The 20,249-nt window shown below is 38.0% G+C and overlaps 1 long non-coding RNA gene across 1 annotated transcript in view; it reads right to left on the bottom strand.

Annotated features, from left to right (window-relative positions):
- LOC108639323 overlaps positions 1–19,556 on the bottom strand; it is a 71,917-nt gene extending 52,361 nt beyond the window's left edge. The window contains exons 1-2 of the long non-coding RNA XR_001920382.1: positions 19,449–19,556; positions 6,755–6,882 (exon numbers count right to left, since the gene is read on the bottom strand). This is a non-coding gene — a long non-coding RNA (uncharacterized LOC108639323). The remainder of the gene's footprint in view (positions 1–6,754; positions 6,883–19,448) is intronic.
- Between the last annotated feature and the right edge of the window lie 693 nt (positions 19,557–20,249).

Here is a 20,249-nt window from a genome sequence, read left to right as displayed (position 1 = left end):
AGCAGACTAACTCAGCAGTAGACTGCAAGAGGTTTACATAAAGGAAGAAATATAGACAGAGCCAAATCTGATTATTAAAAAAGAAAAAAAAAAAAAGAGGGGAAGAAACTTTAGGAAAGGGGGAGCAGAAATTCCTTCCCAATGCAAATTCTCGTATTAAAAGTCAGGCAAAGTTTCACAGCTCCTGAAGCAAAAATAACCAAATGAGAAGCACAAGACAAATAGCCCTGCTGCAGACCCTTCTAAGCCTGAATACATTTCAGAGGTAATTCTCTCTGAGAAATTTCTCTGTATATAACTTCTTCTTTCACACATAATTAAGAGCTGTCATGATTCGGGTAGAGTTGCTGCAAGTAGGATAGTAATTGCAATCTTTCACCAGGGATAGCTGCAATAAATAGTAAAGATCTTTCACGAAACAGTACCTGCCTCAAGAACAGAACCACTGTCCCTGTCCCTTCCCAAAAGCACATGGAAATCTGCTATGGCAATTTAGCTCAGAAACAACTAAAAACTTGGCTGGATAGTGCTTTGCATATAAATGTATATTAGAAAAAAGCCTAGAGACTACAAAAGGGATTCAGACTGGCTGAGCATTTTGTAGGGGCAGGTGAAGATGCTGTTTAAGAGATTGACGCCTACCAGCAAAAGTCTTTCTCTCTCATTCACACCTCATTTTTCACCAACTTTTTAGAGAAATAGAACTTGTGAATTCTTTGTGAATAAGCAAGATAGCAGTTTTTAAAAACAAAAAAACTACATGCAGTATCTTTGTTTACTTCCTTTCTTTTTCCACCTGAAACATCTCTATGTATATGCAATACAGCCTGCATATGACTTAACACTATAACTCATGTGTCCTCTCCTCCCTTCCTACCTAATAATAACATTCACAGTCCACGTGTAACACACAGAAAGCCTCAGAGGATAATTTCATTGCTATTCTGAATACATGTATTTGGAGTAAAGTGTTTCTCTTCAGAGATCAGTATCTCCAGTGGTATTTCTATAAAATCTGTTTAGCCCTGATGTGAATGCATATGCATTATGTCCTCCTTGATCAGAGTGAACTGCCTCACTGCTTTCTTCTGAGAATTGCTTGAAGCCTCAGACATGGAACTGTTGTACAAAACCTGATAAAGGTTTGAGCTATTAAGATATAATGCTTTGAAAGATGACCTATGAACCAAGACTTCTTCAAACATGATTTTTTTGCCTACTACAGCTAAATGGATGTTTATCAAATGCTGTAGAACAAAAAAAGGAAAATGATGAACACTTCATGCAGAACGATTGCATTTGCTCCTCTCTCTAAGTAACATTCATCATTTTCTTCCTCCTTTACTACATTCTCCTATTTTCTTCAAGAGATGCTTTGAAGTTGGACATTTTTCTTTTCCATTTTATCTGTCAAACAACTCAAAAGAAATCAATAATCTTACTGGAGTCCACTAATGTTTATATCCATTTTCTTCCTTGTCTTTCCTTTCTTCTACTTTTATCAGCTGTGTTACTGCGATTTTAGCAACTGCATTCTCTAAGTGATGCATCAACACAATTTAAAATGATTATTGTACATAATCAGCTATGATACCTACCTGACTGAACAAGAAAAATTAAGTAAATGCCTTTCAAGGAGCAATAAAAAAGAATTCTCAGGTAGCAGGAACTGCAATCATTCAACAAATGTGTTTCTTTGTTTTAATTTGTGTAAGTAGATTTTGATGAATGTCCTACAAAAGTCATACCAGTGATTTAACCTGTAAACTAGTTTTATTTCATAGCTTTCTAATAAAATTTAATGTCTTGCACTTGGGCTTAATACACAACACTCCTGAATTTTGATGTGTAGTATCTTTTTTGTATAAGTAATACTCTCTACTTAAGTTTATGAATCAGCTCCCTTCTCTTGGGGGTAGAATGGAAGTGGTGGAAGTGTTTCAAAACAGCTGTAATGTATCAGCTGATACACCAAATTCCAAACAGTGTATGAACAAATGCTCTCTGCATGCCAATCCACCTCCATAACCTCCCAATATTTTACTTGGTATCAAGAATTTTTCTTTCTGCCTTTATTTTCTTTGGAACGAAAGTGAAACTTTCTCTAATTCTGGCAGGTGAACCACTGAACAAAATAGAGTGTATTGGGTAGTACTTCCTGTAGTTTTACTCCACTTAGAGTTCTAAATGTCCAATAACTGGATATATAGGAGATTGTAATTAGGACCAGCAAAAAAGCTGACTTCACTCCATGACAAAAATGCAAAGATGTTTAGAATCACTCCAGGAGTTTATTTCTTAACTGACAAACTTGAACAGAGTCAATTCCCAGGTGGCTCAAAGAGCTGACTGATAAATAATTTACCTAGAAGAAGGTCTTTCACCTTACTTAAAAGAAGAGCAATACTAGATTGCAGGGCACCAGAGTTTTTTGTTTCTTTCTTTCTTCAGTGGACTGACACCCTCTAGACTGTGCCTGAATTCAGCTCTGGAAGGAATTTTAAGCAGCAAGACTGGGAAATATCCTTCTCTGCCAGGAGGAGGCAAGAACAGCCTGCAGTCTCATAACAGATTAGTGCAGAGATACCAATAAGAGTGATCCAGTCAACATCTTAAAAACACAGAAGCAGCCACCAGTAACAAACCAATCTCCATATTACATGTATTTCAAATCACCTTGCTAGATTAAGGCAACATCGGCAAAAGGAATTCAGCAAACAACATTCTCTTCAAACATGAACAATTCACAAGACACAAACTTCTTTTCCCTTCCTCTGATATTGGTGTTCATTGCTCTCAGCCAACTTTTTGCACCACAGAACCCCTTGGCAAACTGTCCTCTGGGTGCTTTTCAGTGGTAAAATGTATGAGCTTTGGATAGCCACGAGATAAAGGTTCTTACAGGTCTTATTCTTCAGAGTGAAATTCCCCTGGTTGATATTCTTACAGTGATCTCAGATAGCCTTAAGTTACAGCCACTTGGTTTTGCTGAAAAGTAGAAATTCTACTGATCTTCCCCAAAAGATCCAACTAATAGTTGCATAGAACTGTTTTGCATGTATAAGAGATAATGTCAAGAACATCAGTAAAGAGACTAGACTGGAGTTTTGAAACATCATTCAGGTTTTTTTTGTTTCCTAAGGAACTGTTAATGGAACAAGCCTAAAAAAGCATCACCTTCCAAACTAGCACTAAAGATGCTTCTGTTATAACAATTTTTCATACCACCTCTACACTCCTGAAGGTTTTGTTTTTTGCTGAATAAAAAGGACAGACTTGTTTTGATGAAAGTTATCCAATTTATTGCTTTCTCTTATAGTCTTGTAGGGCATATACCTCAAATTATCAATAACTGTTAATGTTGACCTCTGAGGATATTTTCAAGCCTTTCAAGACACAGCATATCTCTAAACAGCATTGGGAATATTTTTTGTTTGTTTGTTTCAGGGTTGAGTATTAAAGAAAAAAAAGAAATTGAATTAAAAATTAACTCAGTTAAATTTAGCTTGAAAGCAAGCCTTTTAGGATCTTTGTAGGGTTTCAATATTTTAATATCTTTGCATATACAGCTTGGTACACGTATTATAACAACTCAAAATATTTAGTACTATTTTTAAAGAGTTCAGTTCTGTATAAAACACTCTTACCCGCTCTTGTATGTAAGTGTATATTTTTTCAATTTACTTTAGAATGTAGCATTCCCTTTTCCCCACTCTACACACCAAAACTACAGTTTGACCAAAGGTGGTTTGAGGTATGAGGAAGCTTCATTGGAGGAAATAATCTCCAGAGAAAAGCCAAAAAATATAATTGTAAAGAACAGGGAAAGACTTTAATCTTAAACTAAATTTATTGGGAAGGGGGGGAAAGAAGAGAGAGGCCCACAGTGGGGAGCTGTCCAGTGACTTCCAGGATGCTTCCTATGCATCATTAACAGGTTTTGGTTTCTTATTAAAAGGTCTGGGAGTTGTCTTTAGTTTATATCTGCAACCCAGAGAGATTATATTCACTACTGCCTGCCAAAAAACCTTGTGTAGCAGAAGCCACTATTTATTAACAAACATAAAGGAAAGCAGTGATGTGCAGAGCAGTTCTGCCACAGAAAACACTGGTTAAATGATGCAGGAAATTAAAGGAGGAAGGTAAGGAATAGATCCTGCAATGAATCCTGACAGATCTCTTTGGGGAGAAGTCAGTGTGCTTCCCATCTCACTGATGTTTCAAGTGCTGCAGCGACTCTCTTGGTATCTATCCCACTGTCCTGTCAGAGCTAGGATGTGTCCTCACAGTCTGGTCAGCAAGTAGTGAACAACCAAAAAAATCCCTGAGCAAATGTCTAGGCCAAAAATAAATCCTATAGTGCTACCACTACTTACTTTCAATACAGAATCATAAAGAAATAGATGTCTGCTTTTCCTTTTCTGGTATTGAAACACTTCTTGGAGAAAGCTGCAGCTGTGCACTTCAGGTTATGAGTAAAAGGTAACTTGTATAGATTTTTCTCCTACAAACCTTAATAGGTTTATGCATTTTTTTGAAAGGGGTGTTGACAGAATCCTCAAATGGATTACAATGCCAGAGACCAAAAAGGGAACTGTGATCTTCTATAGAAGAACTGAAAGCCTAAATTCAAAGACGCTTCCAGCCTTAATGCAAGAGATGTAATTTTCACTTGTCAAGGTGTATTTGCTTTTCTGAAGCCCTGTTTAGTTTATTTTGGTTGACTGCAGAGCAGAATACAGAGGTTGATGTTCCAATACATTCCAATGAGTCAAATAATTTGCTAGATCTAGTCAATAAATATCTATCTGAAGTGTTTGAAATCCTGCCCCATAATTAGCTCTTTTATGATCAAATAACTGGCTTGTCCAACTCCATATGCAAGACAGAATACTTCTGGAAGACAGCTGTTAAAATCAAATGTTCTTTAAAGGAACCGAGAGAAATTCATACTTTTAGAATGAAGTTCCAGTCTCAGCAACATCAACAATCTTCAAGGGCCTTCCTAAACAACAGCTACCATGTTATATTTGCAATGCATTTATCAGATATGTGCAGTAAAAACACCTCCAAGTCACCTCCCAAAAAAAGTAAAAAACACTAGAAAACTGGACTCCTGTAACAGCCTTTAAGGAAACACTTCATGAAGTACATGTGTATAGATCATATATATAGAGCTCTGGATTAAGGTTAAAAATTGAGACAACTTGTTCCTAATGGAGCAATGTCAAGGCTATAGCTTTCATTACTTTTTTTAAATAAGAAACTAAACAAATAAGAAAAAATCAAATATTTGAAGAGAGACCAGGACTGTATAGAGAGAAAAAAATTGAAATATTACCACATTTGGAGAGACATCTGTACTTTCCTTCCAGAACTCCTGAGGATTCTTAATTGATAAATTTCCATACCACAGTTCAAAGCTCACATGCTAAATCAACAGTTACAGACTTTAGGACTAAAAGTCATAAATGCTGGCTTAGACATATGTCTCTTTGAGTTATCTTCTCTGGGATTTTGATATTCAGATTTGAATGTTACCACCACCATCCTCAATGCCTCTGATCAGCATAGAGCTAATTATATGCTGCTATTAAAGGAGATTATATTAGACACTGACAGTTGGAAAGGCCTAATGACCAGATGGATACAAAAATAAGAAATCAAGCCATGTTGTTTTGTAATGAATTTGCCAGAATTTTTATAGGCATATTTTATCATCAGCTTCATTATTTTATTCTACCATCAAAAAACCCCACAAACCAACAAACAAAAAAATCCTAAAGTCCAAACCCTCAAAACAACACAACTGGAAAGGAGTCAAGATTGAGGATGCAAGTAAATTTATACTGTCAGCATAATCCATCATTAATCGTGCAGGTCAGTACTGTTCATAAGTTGAAAATTCTTCTGAAGATCCAACATGAGTCTGTAAACCACATATTCAGTGTTACCTTAGAAGAATGGAACCAAACAAACATGCATTTTTGTAAGAATAAAATAAATTATTAGTGCAAAGAACATATCAGACAATGGCATATTTCCAAAAGATAACTGGTCAGGTTTTTTCTATCCAAGAGTTTCCTATTTCTTCGTCCTCATATTTCACATTGTTTCTCTGTCCAGTTAGTGGCCCTTCCTGTGTTTGCACATCAGAGATGAAAATCACCACAAATTGTGTAAACTCAACTTTTAGACCCTGTTTTAGAACTCTGCAACTTGACACTGCAGTCAAGCCACTAATATATGTAGGAACAGAAAGTCTGTCCAAAGAAACCCTCCACCTCACTTCAGCTCAACTTTTTTCACATGAAGAAAAAAAAGACTCCCCCTCCCTCATCCTGTTATCACCATCCACTATCCATAATCTCTAGTACTTTGTATTATAGTCACAATAAGCTGTTTTACAGATTGATTAATAATCGAAACAGAGCTGAGGCATTTAATCCATCTGAACAACAGATTATTGCTTTGTGTACCACAAAGAAAGACAGATTATCCTTTTATTATTGATTAGACTTGCTACACTCCTGCCAGTTCTATTGCCTTTATTTCTAAATATTTTTGCTCAGCAAGTTTTCAACTTGCACCAATCTTAAAGACAAAAAACATTTCTTGGAGCTTTATACATATTGATCATCTTTCTACTGTAATCCCCCCCCACTTTTCTTGGATGATATAGTAGTTGTACCATCCATTAGCCTATTTACAGTGCCTTCTTCCCTCACAGCAAACACACTGAGAATACTTGTACCTTTCACAGCCTCTTTCATCTTCCCTTTGTTCAGCTACAATCGACTCAGTCTTCACTCAATATCTCCAGAGAACTGGTTGCAAGCACCCAAATTGCATCATTTGCCAAGAAGGTGCCTTGGCACTGGCCTGCACAGATGGGAGAAAAAGGAGTAGACTGTACTTCAAAAAGTGCATAGAGTAGGGCAGTAAGAATAATGGAAATGAGAACTAGCTCGAGCTGAACAGATACAGATACACAAAATCACCAACACAAACCAGTCAAAGCGTACAAACATTGGCAGATATAAATTGGAATGTCACATGCAAAAGGCAAGGCAATCCATTCACCCACCTTCCCCAGTAATGTCACTGTCTGCATACGTGTAAGATCACAGAAACACTGAATGGTTTTGTTGGAAAGGACCTTAAAGCTGATCTCATTCCAACCTCCTGCCATGGGCAGGGACACCTTCCACCAGACCAAGGTGCTCAGTCCATCCAACTTGGCCTTGAACACTTCCAGGGATAGGGTTTCCACAACTTCTCTGGGCAACTTGTGCCAGTGTCTCACCACCCTCACAGGGAAGAATGTCTTCCTGACATGTATTCTAAACCTGCTCTCCCTTCAGCTTAAAGCCATTCCCCCCCATCCTCTCACACCATGCCCTTCTGAAAAGACCCTATCCAGCCTTCTTGCAAACCCCCTTTAGGTACTGGAAAGCTGCTATAATGTTGTCACAACTACAGCAACAAAATTAAGAGAAAATACATTCTCAGGGGCAGGGGGGAATTTACAGTCTTTAGATTGAAAATACATGTTAAAAAACTTCAAAATGTAAGAAAATCTCCCAAAAAGATAAAAGGAGAAAGAAGAGAACATCACTTCCATATCCACAGAATATCACCACAGAATTGGTGACTTTTCAGTGCTGTCAGGGAAATGAATCAGCAGTAGGCAACTCTTCACTGTAAGTCAGTGAAAACCTGCATCATGCCACTTAATGCAATTCTGGAAACTCTTTCACTAGAGATTTTTAAGCAGAGATAAAGATTTAAGAGAGAGTTCAATGGATTAGATAACCTCTTCCTTCAGCCCTGTTCTTTCTATAATGAAAATGCTTTCATACAAAATATTTAAAGGCATTGCTAGTACCAGAATTTGCTTATTCTCCAATTTATCAGAATGGAGTAAGTCAATTTTATATTAACTCCTTGTGTTAAGAATTTGTTCTTAAACCTTTACTTGGAGTATAGAAGCAGAAAACTGTTATTCTCTGCTCAAAATATCTGAGTGCTTTGCCAAGATACCGATACAAAATTGAGACAACAGTGCAAGTGCAATTTTTCATTGTTGTTACTTGAGACCTTTTGCTGTGTTAACATCAGCACACAGACATTGTAGTCACTAAAACTGGAACATCTAGTTTCCTGAGTTCCCACTTGCCACTATAAAAACATCATTCATAATCCTTTGGAGAGTTTAAGATATACACTGGTTTTAACCTTATTTCCCTTGTGTCTATTTGCTTTCAGAAACCTTTGTTCTCTGTGAGTGATCTCTGGATCCAACTCTCCTGAGATGCAGCTTAAGCCCAAGCAACACCCAGCTCTGTCTGACTCCACCTTATTAATTGCAGGTCAAATATGTAACTAATTTAAGAAATCACAATATTTATTAAGGAACCCACCATTAAAAATCAAATATATCTATTAAATAATAAGGGAGCTAATAAACACAGCTGGTATTAATGTAAACTTCTGTCATTTTGTGCCCTATTGCACACAATTATAAAGCCATTATGTATCACTCATATGCTACAAATCACAGAATCAACAAGGTTGGAAGAGACCTCCAAGATTATCCAGTCCAACCATCCACCAGCACCACCACCATCACCCCTAAACTGTAACCCCAAGTGCCACATCCAGACACATCTTCAATCCCTCCAGAGACAGGGACTCCACCACCTCCCCAACTTATTCCAGTGCCTGTCCACTCTTTCAGTGGCGACAGGCACCTCGATATAACCTCTTTCAGGGAGATGGAGAGACACACAACTACTATGGAATTAAATCCTATCACTCCTTAGGTGTTGTTCACAGCTGGGAATCCTTGAGCATGTTTCCCTCGAGTCTCTGCTCAGAAAACTGAGAAGTGTTGGTGATAAAACAGCAAACCAGAATAAAGTATCTGTTTAAGTTCCTTAAACTTGAGACTCAGGTCAAGTCTCAGTCCTTCCCTAGACTGAAATGAAGCCTCTGCATTCTCTCCATTAAACCCTGGTGAGAGCAGTGCTGTTCAACACCTTAGAGCACAGCTTGCTGTGCAGCATAAGAGCAAAGGGCTCCTTTTCCAGACAGGAGCATTGAGGTGTCAGGCAGTGCTGCTGCTCACAGGGAAGGCTCAGGGTGCTGCAAGGGCAGCCACTGCTGCTGGAATAAAAGGAGTCTTCTGGAAGCAGGATCCAGCACTCAGTCTGTGCGGAGCAGTAACATGGAAATTTCACTCTCAGCAACTTTTTCTTCTTCCCTTGTAGTTCTCTACCCTCCTTTGCCACTTCTCACCCTTTTCACTTTCACAGCAGGGTTTTGGGCACCTCCTGCAACAACCAAACTCTGCCTGTACTACTGAAAAGCCTTGCAGCTAATGTCACACCAAACTAAAATAAACCAGTTCTGAGAGGAAGAGGAGAGACAGAAGCTGAAGAATGTTCTTTGCCAAGAACATTATAGTTAAAGGATTATGTATTAAATTGGCCAAAAATCCTAAAGTTGCTTCAAACCATTCAAAGAGAGAAAAATATTCCCACCCAGCACATTTTTTTATTTATTTCATAATTCTGCCAAAGCACACCCTGAGGAATTTTTCTCTTCTCTGCATTCTGGTTCAAACCTATCATGCAGTGAGGCCAGGCTCTCCCTGTAGACAGTCTTTTCTCTTAGAAGAGAAATTTATTAATCTTATTTTGCTGTTTGTTCAACGCCTAAGTTAGTTTCAATTTTTTTTTTTTAATTTAAAATGCATCTCCAATATCTGACCACTGTCATTCATTAGATATCAATCTGTCCACTGTTAATTTTTTGATCAGCAGGTGGAATTATGTTAAAATGGACTAAACCAGACCATTTTGTTCTCAGTGCCTGTGTTACATTCCAAGAAAAGAAGGACATAGGGGCAGGCCTCTGGTGTTATAGCTGTTCCAGGAAAACCACTGGATAATAAGATGCCAGAAACTATGGGGTTTCTGCTTTCTTCTACTGGGGAAGAAAGTCAGAAAATGTTGCTGAGAACCTGTGGTTTGAAAAGGGACCATACCTTCCCCTTTCTGAGAAAGCAGGGACAAGGAAAAACTTCCCCATGACTACACCAGGCTATGTGGACTTTGACAGTATTCCTAAAACAAACACATGGATTGAAACCAGTCCTGGAGCAAGGACCTGTCCTGAAAGGATGTAGAAGAAGCAGAAGACAAAAGAGGGAGATCTGTTGTGCTATATCTCACCTGTATATGCTATTTAAAGAGTTCAAGAATTCAAATTTTACTCTAATGAATCTGAATTTTTCATTTTAAAAATCTTTCGAAAAACTTCCTGTACAGAAAGAGCAGAACAGACTAATCACAAAGTTCTGGCCACATCAGATTCTGACTATGGGGGCATTAGAAGGATTAAATGGTGACAACAGCACTATCTTTATGCTTCTAATCTAAAGTTAAAAATATAGATTGGGTTTATTTCCATCTTTCTCTCTAACTATGGAGAAATTGATAAAGTGTTTGCAGTAAAGGATGGTATTTTGAATACTGGCCCTCTAGATTCATTGCAGTGACTCCTACTCAGCTGTCATTTGTCACTAACCCAATTGAACAGCCCAATTTATCAATGACTTCTGTTATATCTATTTGGCCTCTGTCCTCCAAGGCAGAAAGGTTTGACTTGCACATTTTTCTCCCCTTCCCTCCAAATATTGTAACAAATGCAGTTTTAATAATACTTACACTTAATTCACTGGACTAAGTTATGCAAAATACTAGTTTACTCATGGTGCTCATAGCAATTAAAGCAGTGAAATGGAATTTTTTTATATGTATATTAAGAAACAAGGCCATAAGAGACATTTTCTACATGCACTTTTTCTACACAACAAATAACCCCTTTCCAGCCAGATCTTTACACCAATAATGCTGTTAATTCTGGATGTTTCCTGAAATATTAGGGTGAATCTAAGGGTCAGAAGTAGCTCATATTTTCTAGTAATGACATACTTTAAAGTTCCTATCCAATTCACTATTAACTGCTGGATGGGGGCAGGGAGGGAGGGAGGCATTCCCGTTTATTACATTAATATTTCTCCTAAACGGTGGAACTGGTAAAGGTTACAGAGGTGGCATCACCTAAACAAACACCACAGATCCCTGCTCAAAAAAGATTTATATATGACCTCGTTTTGGGTACAGTAAATTTTAATTCTATTAACATGGCAAATTGAAGCACACAGGACTGTTTCTGGGGTCTCTGCTTAGAGATGATGATAGTATTGAAGACTGTTTATAACATTGTAATAAGATTTATTTCATAATTAACGCATGCAAATATTTTTCAGCCTTGTATAAGATGTAAAATGCTCTACATACACTAATTTGAATAGCAAATCAATCTTATAAACAATGGACTATTCTGCTTCCAGAACTTTCATGAGACAAGTCCTCTTGCTAAGCAAGTGTAAAAGCACTCCTTTTGGAAAGTGGACTTGGTTATCTTCTCACTGTGTTGGTCTAATTATGGTTTTAATCTCTTTTAGGGTTCTTTTTATCTTTTCTCTAAGGCTCTACCCTCTAACAATTACCTTTTCACCCACTGTTTTCATTCAGCAGTCACACTTCTCACCTGTAGTTCTGTTTATTGGCAGGTTTAGGAATATGTTTGGAAAGCATTTTGCAGACAAAAGCAGTCATCACTCCAAATCAACTGGAAGCTGCATGGATTAAGTTAGCACAATAGAGAAATCAAGTCAATAAACCCACAGAAAGGCATGCTAACGTGAAATCAAATTCTGTTTCATATTGCCCATATTGCCACAGCTTCTGGTTGGCTCAGTGCTGGCCTGGCAGGCATTCCTGTCTGCCTGAAAAATTCAAGAGAACAGATTCATCTGCTGTTCAGTATCTGTAATCATCTCCAGAAGCTACTGGTAACAGACTTGTAAGACCAAAAATTCAAAGACAGACAAAAAAAAAAATTCTTAAAACGGTTACTTAAAATACACATTCTTCATATCAAGAGTGTGTTCACATTACCATTTTCATTTGTATAAGGAGAACACTTTGGAAGCAAATCTCCCAATCAGACTAGAGCTGGTTGGCAACACATAGTCCTCAGCATCATGTTCCAGTCTACATATTTACTCTTACTGCTTGCTAATCGAGACAGGCATTTGTTCTCAGGAGGCTGAACACTCATCCCTGGTAGAGTCCCCTGGAAAAGAAATCTGGTTAATTCTGTGTTCCATGCTCTGGCAACTTGCTTCCATTATCTATTTGGACAAGGACCTTTGAGCAGCAGTATTTGAGAACACTGGAGAGGAAAAAATATTGTTAAAATTAAAAAAAAAAAAAGGTGACATTTCCAGTTGCCATAACCATTTCAAATTCCTGAGTAGTTTTTGTTCTGTCCCAGCAAATATTATTTTGACAAGCTTAACTGGAGAGCTTGAGAGAAAGGGGAACATCAACTGGCAGTGGTAAAAAATGCCCACATCTCACCTTAGATTCAAGTCCTTGACCTCTAAGGTGAATTTCCAGTTTACCACAGAACACTAAAAGTGCCCCATTTCCCTACATTCTACCAGGGAAATCGGCTCCCAATTTAAGCTCTCTGATCTGCTTAATAAATTAATCACCACTATAAAGCAGTGAAAGCCTGAAAATATCTATTAAACCATTAGGTACAAAAACCATACTATGAGTCTGTATTAGATCACTATGCAGGGAAATTGGTAAAGAAATGTTATTGCAGGCAAGAACATACGTTTATTTACCTGGAAGCTTTTTGGTGTTATCTTGAACCCTTTTCCCTCTCCAAATAAAACCAAGCTTCAGAAGAGTCTCTTGAATGAGCTACTGAAGAAAAATCATTCTTTATGTGGTCAATAAAGTCACTGCAGAGAGTAGACACACAAATGGAAGTGGAATTCCTACAGAATGTCCCTTTCAACTGAAAGCAAGCTCAGAAAAATAACAGTGTGGGCAGGAAAATTGACTTTTTCAAGTCTTTACTGAAGGGGAAGCATAAAAGAAATAATTTTGATGCCAGTAATGTTTTTTCTGTGAACACTTTCAACATTTCTCATGTGGCTCCAAGGGACAATATTCTTGGGACTTTCACAACAGGGATAGTGGTAGAAAGAACAGCACAACACAGAAAACTGTTCTAAAGCTGAAGACCAGACTTTTGGACAGTAACACCTGCAGGTACATCATCAAAAAATGGTGCCCAGATTTCAGTCCAAATGATCCGTGTGCGTTTTATTTGAGATCCCTTTCCATCTATAACCCTTCTACTACGCCGTCAAGAGTAGTTACAGTCATGTGGAGACACTGAAATGGATTTCCCTAGTTACCAAGCACAAATATAGATCTGTTTCATCACCCATCAAACTATTTCTAAATCAGCTGGCTACAGAAAATCCTGAGGAAAGATAAAATACAGCATGTAGGGTGATGGTGGTGGCAAAGTCTTTCACAGCACATGTCTTCATCCTCAACAAAATTCAGTGCCTGCCTATCATAACACCAGCATAAAAATGAAAAGAACAAACCTTTAGCACAAGGTTTTGGAATATCTTGCACTTAGACAACACCTCAAACACTTCCACATCTCACAGTCCCAAAAAGTTGAGTGCTGTGGGATGCACAGGTTACAGTTCCACTGAAACTGCCAGTACTGGAAAGGAATTTAAAAGCTCTGGGCAAATAGATCCAACCCAGCAAGACAGAACTGGCAGCACTGTACAAACTGTTAGTGTGCCAAAAGGACAACGTCAGTCAGTGAGTCACTGAACGCCTCTGTGCTCCTGGCACACAGAAAAACAACCATTATCCGTGCAGTACACGGGGACCAATAACGGTGTTACTGATCCTGCCTCTGTGCACAGTCACAGCAGAGGCACATGAAGCCTCACATTACCTTCCCTGTGTTTTCCTACTTCCCCCACTGCTGCGTAAGGCAAAGACAAAGAAAGTTGCACCACATACTATGTATTCATCACAGCCAGCACAGCCCAATACAATAGAGTCAGTGCCACGGTGTCACTTGTCACTTTGAGAGCATGAGATCAAATTATGCCATCTGTGAGAGAAAATAAAATGGGGAAGTGAGTCATTGCATCCCCTGACAAAATGGCACAGCCACTGGAGCTGGAGGGAAAACAGTGGAGGAAGGGCAATCAGAAAGTCACAGTAGCAGTGATTACCTCCTAACTCATCTTAAGACAGAGGTTGTTGCAGTCCATGGAAGCCTCACTTTATAAACCTGCTATGCACACCTGCACTTTTATCGTAGTTTTATTATATCTGCTAAACACACCTGCATGGTTATGACTGTGTTTGCCTGAAGGCCTTGCAGTAGCAGGGCAAAGGATATATTTGAGAAATTAAAATATCATGAAATGAATTCAAATTCATGTGAACAATACTAATTAGAATTTAATTGATTCCCAAATATACTATTAATAGTTGATAAAAAACATCAAGTATTTGGAGCAGGCAAGCTTTCATCATCTGAATTTTCTTTCAGGAGTTATTGTGTCCAAAGTGAAAAGTCCAGCACAATGTCCATATGCATAGGTGTTCAATTAAAAGAAAAGGGGGGAAAAATAAGTTTTTGAATTCTGTTTATCAGTCTGCTTTTTTAAAACGTTTCTATTTTATATAATTTACAGTGATTCTATACATATTAGGAGCAATAGAAACTGTAGAATTCAGGTAACACCAGCATTTAAAAGTGTACAAGTAGTACATTTTTCCATTAAGATAATTTTTTTATTTATATAAACAAGCATTTCATGATATCCAACATCTGGTATAAAATATGCTTCATTATAATGGAGGAAAAAGCACATGTTTTTGCAATTAACCCACCTAAAATCATGTTACCAAATAGGCTTCAGCTTGACCACAGATGCTGACCAGCAAGGTGCTAATTCCTTCTTTGTTTACAACCAACAGAAAGGTGCAATTGTGATCCCCAACTCCCAGGTGCTGCAGATCTCTGACGTGAATTTCTCACTGCTTTTCACTGCTGTGCACATCACTCTAAAAATGCCTGATCCATATACTCCCAACAGAAAACAAACCACAGCTTTTTAAGGATACTACAGGTGTAGTAACACAAAGTTCTTCAGTTCCCTCTTTGTCAGAGGCAACAGCAATTTGAATCACATTGCCTTAAGCTGCTAAGGGAGACATCAGTGATCTATTTTATAACAGATGCTGGTTTCTAAAGGTGAGGGTTTAAATTCCTACATCATTCATCACCAACAAACTGGAAAAAAAAAAAAAATCATGAACCAGAGCATGTTTTAGCAAAATCTTCCCAGCAATTCAATAGACAAAAGTTTGCATGAGCTACTCAGTGATATTACACACACATATTCACGTCAGGTGGTCAGAGACTGGAAAATCAATTACTGCTTGTTGCACACATATTTGATGAGTTGCTCAATACCCTGAACGTGGATCAGATTACTAAACCTCTGCTTGATGTTGTAAAGATATTTCTTCTTTCCTTTATGTCATGTGGCATTATTGATTCAGTTTACTAGTTTCTTACAGAAGCACTGAAGAAGTGTTTCCATCCACCTGCACCAAACTGAGCTCCAGTTCTGCAGTTATTGATCTCTTAAAGATACAAATCAATGTTTCTGTCATGACAATGAACAGATGACTGAAAAGCAGATAACCTGTTTTTTGCTTTAACAGGATTTAATGGCATACACTTAACTTTTGTCTCATTATAAAGAGCTTAACAGAACAACTTTTTCTTTTTTCATTCTTATATCTAATAGTTTTCAGTAATGAAACGATAGATTCTACACAACTGAATAAAACCATTAGAGTGACCTAATATTGGTCACCTGTGGTAAAATCACCACAGTTAAAAGAGTTGCTGGTCCTCTGCTAAACCTTAAACCAGTGCCAGGCATGTTCCACGTGCAAAATGGAAAGCACTGGCTGCAGTCACCCTGCAGGGACACAGGTAACCTCAGCCGGTGAGCAGCAACTTGTGAACCTACAGATCAGGTCCCTTTGGGCTGATGTCACATCATTTTACACTCCCACGAAAGCCAAACACCAATAACTCTATCTAGCAATAGTCAGCTTCAGTAAGTTTGGTCTTGGAATTTGCCCAAACCTACAAGTTCAACCCAGTAAGCTTGTTAAAAATCTTGCAAGCTGTGGTGGGGAGGCCCTTACTGAACAACACACTCTTCCAGACACCAAAACCCTGATGTGATTCAGGTTCTCACATTTCACTGGAGTTTGTTGCATGGTAGTATCTCAGGGAAATGTCACTTTTCTGTGTCTACAAAGAAGGTGGCTGTCCACCAGCATGGAACACAGCCAGAGAATCAGGAACACCATGCCTGCTATCCCTTCACAGGACAATCCCATCTCCCAGTCACTGCCCCCGCCTTCCTCCACCCAAGTCTGAGTTAATGATTTCCCAAGCAGATGGCTGCTGCTGGTAAGTAGATAAATTATAGCCAGCAGAAAGCAGGAAGTTTAGGATCACTGCCATGGTGAAAAACTGGATCCTCAGGAAACAACATTATATATAAACTTAACACTGCATCTAAAAAAAAAAAACAAAAAACTAAATTTTTTAGAGCCCCGTCTGCTTTACAAAGCAAGCTAACAGTTTCCTTTCTTATGCCTGAAGCTTTGCAATCACTGTGTTTCTGAACTGTATTTTTTCATTAGTCTTATGCTTCCAAATATAATCTATTATTTGGCAGCAAAGGCAGCAAAACATTTGTTCCCTCTCAGTACAGCTGCAACCCATTGGATTTAAAAAATGGTATTGGCTATCCAGCAGTCCTCTGTCATGTTGATTTTTCCATGGAAACAGCATTATATTTTCCTTTGAGGGGGGGGAGGGTGGTGCTGGGAACAGGATGAAGAAATGCATTTCCAGTGTTTTTTGCTTTTTATGTTCTCATCCACCTACACACAGATAGAAGGGATTAGACTGGACTCCCCAAGAACAATACTTGATAAATACCTATTTTCTCAAAATATCACACAAACACACAAATTTTTTTTTAAGGAATTTGTTCCCTATCTTCATTTCTTAAAAGATTATGTATTTTTAAAAAAAAAAAAATGGACTTCAGCAATCTTTTGCTATATGATCACAAATGTTTCAGAATAACCTCTGGAAATAGAGGCTATTCTGAAAAAAAAAATAAAATTCCGAGGCAAAGCCCAAAGTTGATGAACAAAAATTAAGAAACAAAAACTAACAGAAAAAAGGGAGAAGTCAACTTCAAGCACTTTTAAGTTGACTGAATTATTTGGTTATAGCTATGAGACAAAACTGTAGAGATTTGGTAGTAATATTATGTCTTTCAGTCAGAAATCACAACCTTAGAAACTATGAATCAATATAGATGGCAAAATTATTGACATTTCTATTTTCTTTTTTTTACTGGAGAAACACTAACTGCAATAAGCAGAGCTTGCCATCCTGGTAAATAAATGCCTCCTCAGTTACGTACTACACACAGTCTGGAAAGAGTTCTCTTCACATAGCAGTAACTTAAATGTTTTGAGACTTTAATTCTGGAACTCCAGTGAATTACAGATCATCATTCCTTCTTCGTAGTTGCATCGTAGCAACACATATTCAAAAAGTGCTGAAAACCAATTTTGCTGAAACTTTTTGCTCTCTGCTCTTTCCTTTGAATTCTCTATTTCAGTCTACTAGGATTTATGGCCAAAAGGTAACTGGAGATAGTTCACTTGATTTCTTCCCTTGCTCTTCTGCTTGAGGTCCCACTGACAAGACACAGGGGTCACATAAACCTGAATTTCTGCCTGGATTAATTTCATGGCAAAAGTCTTACATAATGAGCACACACTTAACAGCTACTTTGCTTAGCACCATGGATTTTGACTGCCTTATTGGATGAAGCTGTTTCTAGTGTGTTATGCAACACTAGAATTTTTCTTTCATATCATCATCATCATCCGACTTTGGAATAAAATTTCAAGGCTTGAAGAGGTTTCTTCACTTGAGACACAGAACCAGCATGACAGAACCAGAGCGTAGGAAAAGGAAGACATTTCCACCTCCAAGTAGAGACCAGCTATGTGTTGTTTATTCCCCTACAGCTTATTGCTCCAAAGTTTTACCTTTTTTTCTTTTTTCTTTTTTTTTGAACCTCACTGTAGGTGAAAGCTACAAAATTTAGACCATACTTTTGTGTAGCACTGGATTTCTATTCTGCAATTTCACTGCAACATTAAAGTCCTCCAGGACAGAATGATATTGCTCCTAAGATACCATCATGTTATACAGAGATGAGCAAAATCCAGCATTACAACGAGGCCTGAAACCTTTAAAACCTTTATTAAACTGACATTATTTACTTGACTGTTCATGACCTTTTGTGGAGTCTTAGTACTTCATTAAAAGTAAGTTATTCTACTGTTTGACAACTTCATACTGTTAAGAATATACAGTTACAGCCTTTTCTCTGGTCTCTTTTCTTCAATTACCATTTTCTGATAGCTTTATATCCTGGTGTATTTCTCAAAATCATTGTCCAATTTGCACAATTCAAATCACTCTGCTTTTTGACCTTGCTTCGTGTTCCACAGTAGGAACACACTTTAATTCCCAATAATCCTGCTGTGTTCATATTCTAAAGTGACAGAACTCAAATGTACATAAATGGCAATCAAATCCTTACAGAGTTTCTGAAACTACTTCTCATTTCCTAATTACCTTCCCTGCTTTGCTTGCAGTTCCCATCCGTTACCACCCCTCCGCAGCAGCACACTAATTGTTGTGACCCCATTTCCCAGGACAACATTAGGTACCCAATGAGGTGGCAGTGCCAGTGCTCAGCCAATTTTCCTCCCCTAACATGTTGTCAACAAGATCATAAGTGTTACTGAACAAGTAAGCAAACACTTCATTATTCCTGGCCCTCCAAAATAAATCAAATCCATCACATGCGTAATTACTGCAGAAAACCAACATGGCCCCAGGAACAGCCTCCTGCATCCTCGTTTTTACTTGGACTTACCTAGCACAGAAGTTCTTTGTGGCTCTCACTAATGACACCTGGTTTGCAATCTCACCTGTGGTATTTATCCTGAGTAACAAGCTCTTGCATATTTACACTTTTATTTTACATCCTCAGTATTGATTTGATAGAAGCAAATGAAAAGTAGCAGTTGCTACGTTCTGTGCAAATTTGTCTGCTGTAATGGAATCATAGAATGGCTTGGCTTGGAAGGGACCTTAAGGATAATCTCATTCCAACAGCCTGTCACAGGCATGGAGACCTTCCACTGGACCCAGTTGCTCACAGACCCATCCAACCTGGCCTTGAATACTTCCAGGGATGGGGCAACCACAGTTTCTCTGGACAACCTAATCTCTCAGAGGAACTCTGACTACAAAAACTGTGTATGTTCTCTTACCTCACGTTGGTGGCCCATCGCAACAACACCCAGCATCTCCTTCAACAGTAGCCAAAGTTTAGAATTATTCTGAAGACAGACCTGTGTAATGACATCACTGCAGGAGACACTTCATGGTAGTTCTGCAATGAAAGCCAGTTTTAGTGTTTGAAGTATCAACGAATGTCACGAGCAACCTGACAGTTATTGTTTAGTCAGATTGCTATAAAATCCAACACTCAGTTCCATTAGACAACATTCCCTGGGCAATAACCAAACCTTGATCAAGCTATGGCTATATTTTGCATAACTGATTTGTTAATAAATCAGTTAGCATCACTACAGGACAGGAAAGCTATTTTCAAGAGATGATCATTTCAATTTATGTTTCCAATACAATTAACACAGGATGATTTATATGACAGATAGAATGGACCATGCCACCCACAGGCTGGGGATTTCAGGTTTGTTTCCCTGGTTGATTTCATGTTTTGATTGCTGGGTTTTATTTTATATACCTAATTCTCAGAAGGTTTGTACCAAACAAGAGTTGTTTAAAAATAAATAATTAGGAAGAAAATGGATTCCAAGTAAGATTTTCACTACTGGTATCTTGATTTTTTGCACACCAATGGGACACTTCTGAAGAAGTGGTATTTTAGAAATAGGCTAGCTAAGCTAATTGTCATTCAAATGACAATTAAAATTTCTGTTAGAACAGTTTAGGGACCAGCTTAACTGCTGTTAATTTGCACATCTTTCTAGATTGTTGCATGAGAGTTCACCTAAGTGTTATTGAACTTGAGTTAAAACAGTAGTTTA

This window comes from Manacus vitellinus, unplaced genomic scaffold (assembly GCF_001715985.3).
Source record: "Manacus vitellinus isolate BGI_N305 unplaced genomic scaffold, ASM171598v3 scaffold_19_pilon, whole genome shotgun sequence".
Taxonomy (NCBI): Eukaryota; Metazoa; Chordata; class Aves; order Passeriformes; family Pipridae; genus Manacus; species Manacus vitellinus.
Note: the sequence above shows the minus strand (reverse complement) of the source record. Positions and strands in the feature narration are given on the sequence as shown.